The following is a 15,374-nucleotide window of genomic DNA, read 5'->3' as shown; positions in this document are numbered from 1 at the left end:
CCACTTGAATACCTTGAGACTGCTCTCTCTAAAGTTCCCAAATCTTAAAGTCTTAGCAACTCCAAATGCTAGGCCATTGCTGGATCCCCTTTTCAGCAATGTATGTATATAACGTAGCTTGGACTTTTTGCTGATTTTGTCTTCAATTTTCATATTCTGTTTAATTCATGTATGAACAATTGAAACATTCCTCATGGATGCCACATTCTGTTAAGGACATTCTGTTAAGGACATTTTGTGTTAAGGACATTTGTGTACAAAGAACCACATTTGAACTCTAAACACATTTTTTGCAAGTGTTGAAAAATATTTTGAAACACTTTGAAACTTTGATTATGGTATTAGTTTAATTTAAGTGTTGAAGGACTTTCTATGTACAAAGGACCACATCTTTCTTTTGTTAATTTTATGATGATGGTTATAGACAATGTTATGTATTTGATAATATATTTCTATGTTAATATAATGTTAGTTTGGAGACATTTGTGGTGTTATCTAGTTACATTTGTGGTATTGTCTTAGTGGAGCTAAAATTGTTATAGGTTATTTGTAATAGAATATTTCTATGTTAATATAATGTTAGTTTGGAGACATTTGTGGTGTTATCTAGTTACATTTGTAGTATTGTCTTAGTGGAGCTAAAATTGTTACAAGTTATTTGTAATAGAAATGTGCTTTTAGAACCCAGGAGGTGGAAAAAAAAAATTAACCTATAGCAACGGGCAAAAACCACCGTTGAAGGACTAAAATTATGAAATAATTAGAGGTCTATAGCGGCATTTTGGCCCGTTGCTAAAGTCTCCAACATATAGCGGCGGGCATAACCACCGCTAAAAGGTGCATAAAGTCTATTGTTTAATAAGCCCTATAGCGGCTCTTAATGCCCGCCGCTAAAGGTTGTCACATTTAGCAGCGGGTTTATCTCGCCGCTAAAAGGTCACTTGACTCGAATGGTAACCTCATATGGCGGCGTTTTTCTGCCTACCGCAATAGGCCAAAAGCGCTGTTAAATGGCCAATCTAATTTTTGTTACCGCTGCAATAGAGCTATTGCGGCAGCGCAAGGCTAGCTGGTGGAATTGCCACAATAGCCCCCATCGCAATAGGCCAAATGGACCTTTAGCGATGGTTTTTTGGGCTTTTGCAGAGGTTTTGGCCCACTGCAATAGTCTAGTTTTTTTGTAGTGTTTGATAGGCCAAAAAAGTATTGACCCCTTGTGATGAATTAATTGATTAATTAGCCAAGTTTAATTAATTAATCAAATTAATATGCAAACGCGTGGTAACACAAACAAATCACCAATTAAACTAAGTGCAACAAAAATTAAATTGACACAGTGATTTATTTACGAATGGAGAAAACCAATACGATAAAAACCCAACCGAATGATTTTAAGGTCACCACTCCCAAGAATTCACTATTATCGCAACAAGTGGTTACAAGTAAAGGAATCTCAGTACCTTATACAAATCTACAGTTGAACCCTCACCCCCATACCCAATTGGACTTGTTCTATAGTGACAATCTCTCCTTGGAATGCACAACTCCCAGTATGTGACTAACCAAATGCGCGGATCCCAGTATGCAACTTCAATCACCAACTAGAGAAGGTTGTTGGCTGCAAAGTTCTTCAGTTCATCCAGACGATGAAGATCAAGAAGATGCTTGGTCATAAAACCCTATGGTGTACAAACACAGCAACTTCTATACAAGAATGATGAACTAAGGCAAAACTTTGTCTCTGGTCACAATTTGCTTGAACAAACTTTGCTCAACACTTGTACAACTTGTATCCACTTTGACGGCCCTTAAAATAATCCTTTTATATGTCTAGGGTTGTGAGAAAAGAAAGCCCAAACACATAATCACAAATTAGAATCAAAACAAAACTAAAAATCTGTTTTTCATAAACCTCGACAGATAGCCATCTATTGAGCAGCTGTCGAGCCACGGGGCTGGAACAACTCTTCAAGCTCGATAGATGCTAGTTGTCGAGCTTTAATAACCTTGCACTTTTCAGCATGAATCTTGGACAAACTTGCATGGCTTCAACACTTGATCTTGAAATACAGTTTCTTGAAGTATTAAACACGTCCTAGATCTACTCAAATACAAGTAAAGTGTGTTTTGTCAAAGGATTAGCTAATTACATAAAATAGTGACATATGTTCCTAGCAAGTGAATCACATATGTCCTAATAGTGTTTTAGTAGGATACTTAATTCCAATTTTCTTTTAAATTATCACTTTTAGTTGAATTTTTTATATATTGTTTTTAACACTTTTATGATTGTAATGAATTATTTTTAACACCTAATATATATATATATATAAAAGTCAATTGATTAATTGTAATGTTTTCATCGCGTCATGGCTTCTTTATCATATCAACGTATTTTATGTTGTGTCCCATTCATACTTCTTAATTTGCCTTAGTTTGACATCCTGGCAAATCCTACTCCAGCTATGAGAAAATTTGGACATAACTTTTGTGTCAAAATATTTGCCACAGCCTTAATATAGCTAATTGTGAGTGGTAGAGAAAATGTGATGCGCCAATGTAAAAGTGATAGATAATCACTCACATTCTGTCATGTTAGAGTTGTAACAAAAGTTGTTATACAAAAGTTGTGGTTCTAAAAGAACTCAATAGCTATACATCTCTACAAAGTCCTTGTTGTTTGTTTTTATGAGGAGCAATGTTATAGACACAAATAAAAATTTTGAACAATTGAGTTAGTAAGCTTTTAGTAGTTCTCATTTAGATTCGCTTCTACCATTACTTTTTTACCTACTACTAACAAGTAATAATCCACTACCTTTACTATAACCTTTTGTCAAATTTTTTGAGTCAAAAGAGAGAGAGAGAGGGGTAACACACTTGATTTCATCAATAACAATTATAACAACACATTTGAATTATTCAGCAAGACCACATCGTAGTGGTATTATTTCTTATGGTATCATGCATTCCTAAATATAACCACCACTAACACGAACAACCTGCCCATTGATCCACTTACTAGCATCAGTGGCCAAAAACCCCACCACCAGTGCCACATCCCTGGTCTCTTTAAGCCTTCCTAATGGGCAATTATTAATCACCCTCTTCACATACTCTTCATTCCTACCTGCGAAGAACATTTCAGTTGCAATTGGACCTGGTGCAATACAATTTGCAGTAATCCCTGTACCCTTGACCCCCACCACCGTGTTTCAACCGATTTGCTGCCTCTTTACAACACAAAAATGTTCCTCTTGCATTGACACAAAAGCGAATATATTCATAAGTTAACAACATGATCCATTATTAAAATTGTGTTAATAACAAAATAAAAAAAGGAAAATTGTTTCGTGCAAGTCTTAGGAATTGGTTTTGGTCACCTGAAAATTCTGTCAAAGTCCTCTAAAGAAGCGTTTGCTATGCTGGGCAACTTTGTGTCTGTCACCCCAGGTGAGTTGACCAAGATGTCTAGGCGAGTTGAATAACTCCTCGGCTTTGTTGAAGAGGGACTTGATCTGGGTTGGTTCAGACACATTGGCTTGAACCATGCTAGATCGTGGAGTGGTTGGAGAGGAGGCGGATTTGATATCAGAGGTTACAACAATTTCCGTTACTAAAATGACAATAAGAACCAAAACGAGTAGGGACTAAATGAATAAAATTAAAAAGTAGGGACCAAAATGAGAATGGAATCAAAATCTAGGGATCAAAAAGGTATTTCCACTTACACAAATTCTTAAGTCTTTAAAATACCCCTACCTTTTAGTTAAATCATTTTAAATTTAAAAACGCAAACTGATTAAAAGAGTAATTTACTATTTTTAAAAACGGCATTTCCTTTGTCTCTCTCTGTAACTTCGTCACTCTCACAATCTGTCACTCTCAGCCATGGAGGGGCTTGGACCAAAGGATTCTGAGTATTGTCTCTCTGAATTCACTCTAGTTGAGGTACATTCATCATCCTCTTTGTGAATCCATCCTCTTACATTAAGGTAGGCCCTACAAGTGTATGGGGTCTATCCCAATGTTAGAGGATGAATATATGTAATACCACCTCCCCGTTTGAATTCTCATTAGAAAACGGCCCTACCCTTTTTATAGAAAAACCCTAGCTTCATTATAAAAAGATGCAAAAATATTTTATCACAATAATTGGCTTTTAAAAAAAAGGTTGTGTACTTTTTGAGTATTTTCTCACTTCTAAAAAGAACTTCAAATTATTAAACCAATAGCAACCTAAACCAAAGAAAGTTTGGAAAAAAAATTCCTTTAAATATGTTATTAATTTTCCCAAACAACATAAGGCATTGCTTTAATTTTTGTAAATTAATATGGCAATATCTGAAACAAAAGCTGAGTAAATGGTATTGGCTTAATTACCAATCCTTAAGATGCATTAGGATATATATATATATATATATACGTATATATATATTTATATGTACACAACACAGGTAGTGTTTGGTTACAATATAAATTCCCAGATAGAGCCAAAGAAGCAAAGGATAAAATACAACAAAACAGATTATGTGATAACTATAGGAACATTTGAATTTTGAGCAGCAACGTGATCATTAGAAAGTGGCTTGGCATTGTCTTTAGCCATACCTGAAACCATATCAGTATTTGAATTTTGAGTAGCAACGTGATCTTTAGAAAGTGGCTTGGCATTAGCTTTAGCCATATCTTAATCCATATCAGTTATCCTAATAGCCCCCCACAAGCTAATGGGAGGAGGAATCACCATGAGCTTGGAAGTGAGATGTGCAAAACGAGTAGAGTATAGTGCCTTTGTGAAAATGTCTGCAACCTGATCAATAGTGGAAATAAACTTGACTGAAATATCACGATTAAGCACTTTTTTCTCAAACAAAATGATAATCAACCTCAATGTGTTTTTTTGGAGCAATGGAATACAGGGTTAGACGACAAAGCAAGTGCACTAACATTATCACACCGTAAGATAGGAATTGAAGGAAGTGGGGCTTGAAGTTCCTTGAACAACATGTGTAGCCAAAATAACGTTGCAGTAGTAAAAGCAAGAGACTAATACTTAGCCTTGGTGCTTGAGTGGGAAACAACTGCTTGCTTCTTTGCACTCCAAGAGACCAAACTCTAGCAAGAGAAACTACAAATCTAGAAGTTGAGCGTCTATCATTGGAATCACCTGTGTTGGGCTTTGTGGAGCCTAGTTTATTTTTGGCCTAGCCCATTGTAACCCTATAAGTAGGATATAAAAGGCCGCTTTTATAATTAGGGTTTTCTGACTACTACTGTTGTTGTGTTTTTAGAGAGAGAGAAAAAACACTGTAGCCGCACTTTGTATTTTTTCCCTGATAATAGTGAAATCCCTGCAACTCCGTGGACGTAGGCAAATTGCTGAACCACGTAAATACTGTCTTGTGCGTGTGATTGTTTTTCTTTGACGTGTGTTTTCTCTATTTTTTTTGGTTTCTCACAGGTTGGAATTTTGGTTAAATTCCTAACAACTGGTATCAGAGCCTAGGGTTAGGTTTGAGTGAGAGCAATGGCAGAGGAAGCAGGAAAGGTGTCTGGAATAGAAAAGTTTGATGGCACAGACTTCGCGTATTGGAGGATGCAGATTGAAGATTATCTCTATGGGAGGAAATTGCATCTGCCTCTTTTGGGGACAAAACCTGAGGTGATGAAGGCTGATGAATGGGCTCTTCTTGACAGACAGGTACTAGGAGTTATCAGGTTAACTCTGTCTAAGTCTGTTGCACATAATGTTGTAAAGGAGAAGACCACAGCAGATCTGATGAAGGCTTTGTCTGGTATGTATGAAAAGCCGTCAGCAAACAACAAGGTGCATCTGATGAAGAAACTGTTCAATTTGAAGATGGCAGAGAATGCATCAGTAGCACAACATCTGAACGAATTTAATACTATCACAAATCAATTGTCGTCTGTAGAAATTGATTTTGATGATGAGATTCGTGCTCTGATCGTCTTGGCTTCTTTGCCAAACAGTTGGGAGGCAATGAGGATGGCAGTAAGTAATTCTACATAATGCGCGGATCCAAGTACGCGACTTCAGAACACCAACTGAGGAAGAATGGTTGGCTGCAAAGTTCTTCAGATCATCCTTTATGATGAATAGCAGGAAGATGCTTGGTTACAAAACCCTATAGTGCAAATACACAGCAACTTCTTGATGGAAGATGAACTAGGTCAAGAACTTCGTCTGTTGATCATAATTTGCTTAAACAGAGATTGCTCAATGATAATGCAACTTGTGTCACCCAAAACGGCTCTTAAAATAATCCTTTTATATGTTTAGGGTTAGAAGAAAAGAAGGCCCAAAAACATATTCACGAATCCCAAGAAAATCATATTGGAAATCTGACTTTTTAAATCTCGACAGATAGCAGGTGTCGAGGTAGCTATCGAGAGGTGTCGAGCTTTAAAAACTGTGCACGTCAACTTGCTTTCTCTTAGACAGACTTGATGACTTCAACACTTGACCTTGAAACATTGTTTCTTGAAGTATTAAAAACAGCTAGAACTACCCAATTACAAGCAGAGGGCGTTTTGTCAAAGGATTAGCCAATTTACATAACTAAGTGACATATGTTCTTAAACAAGTTAAAACATATATGTCCTAACAGAAGCTGTGTGCAGCTTCAATTGGTCTTCTAGCTTGAGGACAGGAGGATGACTTGTAGGGATGAGGGATTGCTTTTGGAGGATAGCGGCTGATGTTGATGATTGAACTAGTCTCCAAGTGGGAGATTTGTTGGGCTTTGTGGAGCCTAGTTTATTTTTGGCCTAGCCCATTGTAACCCTATAAGTAGGATATAAAAGGCCGCTTTTATAATTAGGGTTTTCTGACTACTACTATTGTTGTATTTTTAGAGAGAGAAAAAAAACACTTAGCCGCACTTTGTATTTTTTCCCTGATAATAGTGAAATCCCTGCAACTCCGCGGACGTAGGCAAATTGCTGAATCACGTAAATATTGTCTTGTGCGTGTGATTGTTTTTCTTTGACGTGTGTTTTCTTTATTTTTTTTGGTTTCTCACAGGTTGGAATTTTGGTTAAATTCCTAACAACTTGCCCAGTCAGAATCACAAAAGGCAGACAATTGTAGATCACCCTTAGTGTAGAATAAACCATAGTCAGTAGTTCCTTTTAAATAACGAAGAATTCGTTTTGCATATGTCCAATGTGTGGATGTAGGTGAACGCAAGTGACAAAGTTCCTTGATTGCAGAGAAAATCTAAGGCCTTGTAAGTGTACAATACTGTAAAGAGCCAACTGTTAGGGAGATAAACACCTTAGGGAGCTTCCTTGAGTAATTAATATAACATATAGAAACACACTTTTACCCAAAAGGCCTAAGCCCAATGGGTATGTGCTCAATTATGTTATATTAACCACTCATTCTTTTTATCTTTATTCAATGTGGGACTTCACTCACACGTGTAACCCAACAATCTCCCCCTCACGTGTGAGTCTCTGCCACTCTGTGGACTTCAAGACTTCTTTGTGGGCCATGAATAAGTCCTACTTGCTCCCCCTAGCCTAATGGGTTTTTCACTTCATCAGCGCGTCATCCATGGGTCTCTCGTACGCCATCCATGGGAACCACGTGTCAACCTCGCACGCACATCCATGGGAACCCCGTACGTTCATGTCCATGGGAACCTCGCACCTCATCATTGTTTAGCACCATTTGTAATATTCCTTTGTTGGGCTTTTCTTTTCTCCAGGATTTTTATGTGTGGGCCATTAAGGCTTTCTCTGTCCTCGCTGGGTAGGGACCATAAACACCTCACCACCTTTGCCACACACCACCATGAGCTCTGATACCACTTGTCGGGGAGATAAACACCTTGGGGAGCTTCCTTGAGTATTTAATATAACATATAGAAACACACTTTTACCCAAAAGGCCTAAGCCCAATGGGTATGTGCTCCATTATGTTATATTAACCACTCATTCTTTTTATCTTTATTCAATGTGGGACTTCACTCACACGTGTAACCCAACACCAACCACATAACGATATTTTGTAGGATCAAGTAGACTTTCACCATCATACCGTGAGAGTTTGGAACTAGAAGGAGAAGGAGATTTAGCTACTTTGGCCTCAATCTATGAACCTGAGTGAGAAAATCAGCAATATATTTAGCTTAACAAAGATGTAAACCACGCCCAATTCTTGTGGCTTGCATACCAAGAAAAAAACTGAGAGGACCAAGATCCTTAAGGGGAATTCAAGCTGCAACCTAGAAATTAGAGAGATGATGAATTCAAGATGTGTCCCTGTAACAATTATGTCATCAACATAAATAAGCATAAAAATCTTGATGTCACCATAGTTATATATAAACAGGGAAGTGTCCACAAGAGAAGTAATGAAGCCAACATCCAAAAGACAGGATGAGAGCCAATTGTACCAAGCTCTAGGAGCGTGTTTTAAACCATATATAGCCTTATGTAATTGACATACATAGTTAGGATGTCTTGTATCAACAAAGCCATGAGGTTGTTCCATAAAAACTTGTTCAATTAATGAACCGCAGAGAAAAGCATTGGAAACATCCAACTGTTTGATAGGCCAATAATAATTCACTGCCCATGTCAAAATAATACGAATAGTCGATGGCCTAATGACGGAACTAAAAGTCTTAGTATAGTCTATCCTACATTATTGCTCAAATCCTTTTGCAACCAATCATGTTGTGAAATGATCCACAGAACCATCAGGTTTTTGCTTAATTTTGTAAACCCACTTGTTTCTAATCATATTGTGATTATTCGGTCGGGGACAAAGTGTCCAAGTCCCATTACTTATCAAAGCATCAAACTCCAATTTCATTGCAGCTCTCCATTGCGCATCAGAGCTAGCCTTGCTATAGCAACTGGGTTCAGTCTCACGAAGAATTGTATGAAAAAGATGGAAAGAATGTTTGGTGAAGGTGAATAAATTATAATCTGAGAAGGTCTTAGGTTTAAGAGAGCCAGTTTTGGATCTAGTGGTCATATGGTGGGATGGATTTGAAGAAGGAATGTTAATAGGAAGAGCACTTGGCAAAAAGGTGCTGGTATGGCCAAATCAACTAAATTGAAATGAGATGGTAAAATATTAGGTAGAGATGCAGATGAGGTTGGGCATTGGGAAGAAGTAAGGGATGGATTTGTAGGTGAGGATAAGGAAGGTGGTATAAGTGGGGACATAGTAATATCATGTGAGACTAAAGAAGAAGATGGAGAAGAAGGGCTTACAGTAATAACAAAAGGAGCATCAGACTGGGTAGTAATTTTAGAAGGCATGTTGGCAATAGCTTTCTCCTTGGCTGGAAAAGAATTCTCATCAAATACAACATGGCAGGACAAGTAAACTTTATTGGAGTCAAGATCAAGACACTTAGTAACCTGTATGACTATAACCTAAGAAAATACATGGTTTAGAATGATACTCCAACTTATTTAAACCATAAGGTCGTAGAAGAGGATACCATTTACAACCAAAAACTCTAAGAACATGATAATCTGGTCCTTTATTGTAAAGTTTAGCTAAGGGAGACTTGTAAGTAAGAACTGGAGTGGGTAATCTATTAATGATATACACAGCTGTAAGAAAAGCATCCACCCAATATTTGTTAGAAAGTTTAGAATGTGAAGAAGAGTGAGACCAATTTCTAAGATGTGGCACAATTTGCGCTCTGCCAGGCCATTTTGTTGGATGTATATGGACAAGATTTTCTGTGAATGATCCCATTCTTTTGAAGAAATAATTGGAATTGCTAGGAATTATATTCACCCCCTCCATCTGATTGATGTTGTTTAATAGTGGAAGAAAATTGATTTTCGACTAACAACTTAAATTTTACAAATGATTCCTTTCAAAAAAAATTTTTACAAATGATTGGAAAACATCAGATTTATTATAAAGAGGATAAATCCAAGTGTAGTGAGAGTAATCATCTACAAACACTACATAATATTTGCATCCACTTATTGATAAAATTGGAGAGTCCAAACATCTGTATGAATTAATTTGTAGGGTTGAGTAGACACACGATTTGAAGAAGAAAACAATTGCCTCTTAACTTTTCCCAAATGACAAGAAACGCAAACTACTTCTTTATTAAAATTGCTACATGAGACTGGTAATTGAAATTGATTGAGAACAGGAAAAATAATATCAACAGACTAGTGCCCTAATCTTAAATGCCATCCTAAAGATGAAGTTTTGACGCTAAGAAATGCTGAGAAAGAGGCTTGGTTGCATTTGAGAGAACCCCTTGGAAGCCGAATAGGATAAAGTCCGTTTTCACTTTTGCCTTGCAAAAGTATTGCCTTGGTCTTGTTGTCCTTAACAAAAAAATGAGTTGAGGATAGTTTAAAGTAACACTCATTTTCTTTGCAAAATTTTTGAATTGACAATAAATTGGCAGAAGCATTTTGGACAATGAAGCAAATTTTTCAAATGAAATTTAGAAAGAGATGAAGTTAAGACTGTTAAACCAATATTTTCTATAACAAGGCCAGCTCCATTCCCGACTGCAACAGTGTTATCATTCTGAAAAGGTTGCTTGAAACTTAAATTTTCCAACTCATTTTTAATATGAGCATTGGCACCACTGTCTGCATTCCACTGTTGATCATCATAAGCAATGCTGGTGTGAGCAACCATGGCAGAAAGTTGAGAAGGAGGATGACGAGCCTGATATAATCCATGTGGTGGAAGCAATCAAGTTCTTGGTGGTTTGTTTTACCATGAATTTGACAAGGCACCCTCTGATTTGATGGAGAAGATGCAAATTGTTGTTTAGAGAAAGGAGCGGTAGGTTTGGAATTATGGTTGAATGACCATGGACGAGGTAAATTTTGGGTTGAGAATTAGAACGTTGCATGCGAGCAATGTCACTAGCATCAGGTGAAATTACTTGTCGATTTAATAACGATTCATGATTTAGCAATTTATCACGGAACACATTCAGAGACAAAAATCTTTCACAAGTGGCAAGAGAGAAGGAGGTGATAAATGAGTTAAATGAGAGATTAAGACCACTGATGATGTGTGAAATTAACTCATCATCTTCAATCATCTTACCAGCAACAACCAATTGATTAGCATATAGTTTGGCAGTTAATTTGAAGAAACTCAGAGCATGTCTTAGAGCCTTGCTTCAGAGTTTGCAGTTGCCTCTTCAAATGTGCAACATGCGAACCGAAGTGACTAGCAAATCGATTTTCTAGTGTAGACCAAACATCCTTCGATGAATTTAAACCATACACAGTCGACAAAACACTCTCAGAGAGAGAAGCATTCATCCAGCTAAGCAAAAGCAGATCTTTCTTAGTCCAGATAGTGAATGCTGGATTAAGAGTCTTCTTTCCTTTTGCATCAATAAGGAATTGTTGAGGACACGACTTAGAACAATCAACGATACCTTCCAGATCATTACTTCTCAAAATGGGACGAACCATAGATAACCACATAAGATAGTTGTCAAGTAGAACATGTTGGTTAATAGTGGGAAGATTTAAGGTAATGGATGGGGTGATAACATGAGAGCTTGAGGAAGCCATGGATAACATGATAAAAAAAATAAAATAAAATAAAAAGAGAAAAGCATTACCTTAGTAAGGCTCTGATCAATAGTAGGAAGATTTAAAGTACTAATTGTCCCAAAAGTTTAAGCTATTGGGATATGGTAAATTTAATCATTTAACCACATATTTATTGTTAGGACATATATGTTTTAACTTGTTTAAGAACATATGTCACTTAGTTATGTATATTGGCTAATCCTTTGACAAAACGCACTTTGCTTGTAATTGGGTAGTTCTAGGTGTTTTTAATACTTCAAGAAACAATGTTTCAATGTCAAGTATTGAAGTCATCAAGTCTGTTCAAGAGAAAGCAAGTTGAAGTGCAAAATTTATAAAGCTCGACACCTCTCGACAGCTACCTCGACACCTACTATCTGTCGAGATTTAAAAAGTCAGATTTCCAATCTGATTTTCTTGGGATCCGTGAATATGTTTTTGGGCCTTCTTTTCTTCTAACCCTAAACATATAAAAGGATTATTTTAAGAGCCGTTTTGGGTGACACAAGTTGCATTATCATTGAGCAATCTCTGTTTAAGCAAATTATGATCAACAGACGAAGTTCTTGACCTAGTTCATCTTCCATCAAGAAGTTGCTGTGTATTTGCACCATAGGGTTTTGTAACCAAGCATCTTCCTGCTATTTTGGTCTTGTTGTCCTTAACAAAAAAAAAAATGAGTTAAGGATAGTTTAGAGTAACACTCATTATCTTTGCAAAATTTTTGAATTGACAATAAATTGGCAGAAGCATTTTGGACAATGAAGCACATTTTTCAAATGAAATTTAGAAAGAGATGAAGTTAAGACTGTTAAACCAATATTTTCTATAACAAGGCCAGCTCATTCCCGACTGCAACAGTGTCATCATTTTGAAAAGGTTGCTTGAAACTTAAATTTTCCAACTCATTTTTAATATGAGCATTGGCACCAGTGTCTGCATTCCACTATTGATCATCATAAGCAATGCTGGTGTGAGCAACCATGGCAGCAAGTTGAGAAGGAGGATGACGAACCTGATATAATCCATGCGGTGGAAGCAATCAAGTTCTTGGTGGTTTGTTTTACCATGAATTTGACAAGGCACCCTCTGATTTGATGGAGAAAATGCAAATTATTGTTTAGAGAAAGGAGTGGTAGGTTTGGAATTATGGTTGAATGACCATGGACGAGGTAAATTTTGGGATGAGAATTAGAACGTTGTGCCATGAGAGCAATGTCACTAGCATCAGGTGAAATTACTTGTCAATTTAATAACGATTCATGATTTAGCAATTTATCACAAAACACATTCAAAGACAAAAATCTTTCACAAGTGGCAAGAGAGAAGGAGGTGATAAATGAGTTAAATGAGAGATTAAGACCACTGATGATGTGTGAAATTAACTCATCATCTACAATCATCTTACCAGCAACAACCAATTGATTAGCATATAGTTTGGCAGTTAATTTGAAGAAACTCAGAGCATGTCTTAGAGCCTTGCTTCAGAGTTTACAGTTGCCTCTTCAAATGTGCAACATGCGAACAGGAGTGACTAGCAAATCGATTTTCTAGTGTAGACCAAACATCCTTCGATGAATTTAAACCATACACAGTCGACAAAACACTCTCAGAGAGAGAAACATTCATCTAGCTAAGCAAAAGCAGATCTTTCTTAGTCCAGATAGTGAATGCTAGATTAAGAGTCTTCTTTCCTTTTGCATCAATAAGGAATTGTTGAGGACACGACTTAGAACCATCAACGATACCTTCCAGATCATTACTTCTCAAAATGGGACGAACCATAGATAACCACATAAGATAGTTGTTGTCAAGTAGAACATGTTGGTTAATAGTGGGAAGATTTAAGGTAATGGATGGGGTGATAACATGAGAGCTTGAGGAAGCCATGGATAACATGATAAAATAAAAATAAAAAAATAAAAAAGAGAAAAGCATTAGCTTAGTAAGGCTCTAATCAATAGTAGGAAGATTTAAAGTACCAATTGTCCCAAAAGTTTAAGCTATTGGGATATGGTAAATTTAATCATTTAACCACATATTTATAACACTCCCCCACAGCCAAAACTACCATTTAATAGGTGAGGCCCAATGCATGAGAATTTAAATGGGTGGTAGAGTGGAGGAGACAAGGATCGAACTCAGGATCTCATGCTCTGATACCATGAAACAAAAGCTGAGTAAATGGTATTGGCTTAGTTACCAATCCTTAAAATGCATTAGGAAATATATATATACACACACACACACAACACAGGTAGTGTTTGGTTACTATAGGAATTCCTAGATAGAGGCAGAGGAGCTAAAGATAAAATACAACAAAACAAATTATGTGATAACTATAGGAACATTTAAATTTTGAGCAGCAACATGATCATTAAAAAGTGGCTTGGCATTATCTTTAGCCATACTTGAATCCATATCAGTATTTGAATTTTGAGCAGTAACGTGAACTTTAGAAAGTGGCTTGGCATTATCTTCAGGCATATCTGAATCCATATCAGTTATTCTTGTTAGGACATATGTGTTTCACTTGTTAAAGAATATATGTCATTCTTTTATGTAATTAGCTAATCCTTTGACAAAACTCACTTTACTTGTAATTGGGTAGTTCTATGTGTTTTTAATACTTCAAGAAATAAGGTTTCAAGATCAAGTGTTGAAGTCATCAAGTTTGTACATGAAAACATGCTGATAGTGCAAATTCATTAAAGCTAGACAACTGCATCTATCGAGCTTAAGAAAGCTGTCTCAAGCTCGTAAGCTTGATACCTGCTCGACAGCTTCTTGACACCTTCTATTTGTCGAGATTTAAGAAATTCAGAATTCTGATATGATTTCTTGGGATCCGTGAATGTGTCTTTGGGCCTTCTTTTCTCCTAACCCTAGACATATAAAATGATTTTTTTAAGAGCCGTCAAATAGTTCACAAGTTGCACAAGCATTGAGAAAACTCTGTTGAAGCAAATTGTGACTAGAGACGAAATTCTTGCCTTAGTTCATCTCTTCTTGAAGAAGTTGTTGTGTATATGCACCTTTGGGTATTGTGATCAAGCATCTTCTTGATCTTCATCTTGTAAGATGAACTAAAAAACTTTGCAGCCAACCTTTCTCTCAGTTGGTGTTGAAATCGCGTACTGGGATCTGTGCATTGGTTAGTCACGTACTTAGAAGCCGTGCATCAAAAGGGAAAATTGTCACTACAGAACAAGTCCAATTGGGTATTGGGGTAACGGTTCAACTGTAGGATGGTAAGGAACTTGAGATTCCTTTACTTGTAACCGCTTGTTGTGATAATAGTGGAGTTTTGGGAGTGGTGATCTGAAAATCACCCGGTGGGATTTTGCCATCAGGTTTTCCTCATTCGTAAACAAATCACTATGTCATTTATTTTCTGCTACATAATTAGTTTATTAGTGATTTGTTTGTGCTACCACGCATTTGCATGTTAATTTGATTAATTAATAACTTGGCTAATTAATTAATTGGTTTAATCACAAGAGGTCAATACGTTTGTGGCCTATGAAGTGGTATCAGAGCAGCCACACTCTAATTAGGTTTAATTTTTTCTGTGTTGATCCATTGACCTTTGTTTATTATGGATAGAGGACAATTATTAATCATACCTCCTTTATTTGATGGCACTAACTATGCATACTAAAAAGTACACATAAGAGCTTTCTTGCATTCTTTAGATGAGAAAGTGTGGCAAGTTGTAGGGATTGGCTACACCAAGCCAAAAGAAGCGCCGGCCGATTGGGATGAAGCTAAGATCAAGGCGGCAA

General features: G+C 36.7%; 1 pseudogene; it reads right to left on the bottom strand.

The window, feature by feature from the left end:
• Positions 1-2,972: 2,972 nt before the first annotated feature.
• Positions 2,973-4,687, bottom strand: LOC112000532 (NADPH-dependent aldehyde reductase-like protein, chloroplastic; annotated as a pseudogene).
• Positions 4,688-15,374: the final 10,687 nt, after the last annotated feature.

This window comes from Quercus suber, unplaced genomic scaffold (genome assembly GCF_002906115.3).
Source record: "Quercus suber isolate HL8 unplaced genomic scaffold, Cork oak 2.0 scaffold_564, whole genome shotgun sequence".
In the NCBI taxonomy this organism is placed as follows: Eukaryota; Viridiplantae; Streptophyta; class Magnoliopsida; order Fagales; family Fagaceae; genus Quercus; species Quercus suber.
The sequence above is the reverse complement of the archived record's forward strand: the minus strand, read 5'-3'. Positions and strand labels throughout refer to the sequence as shown.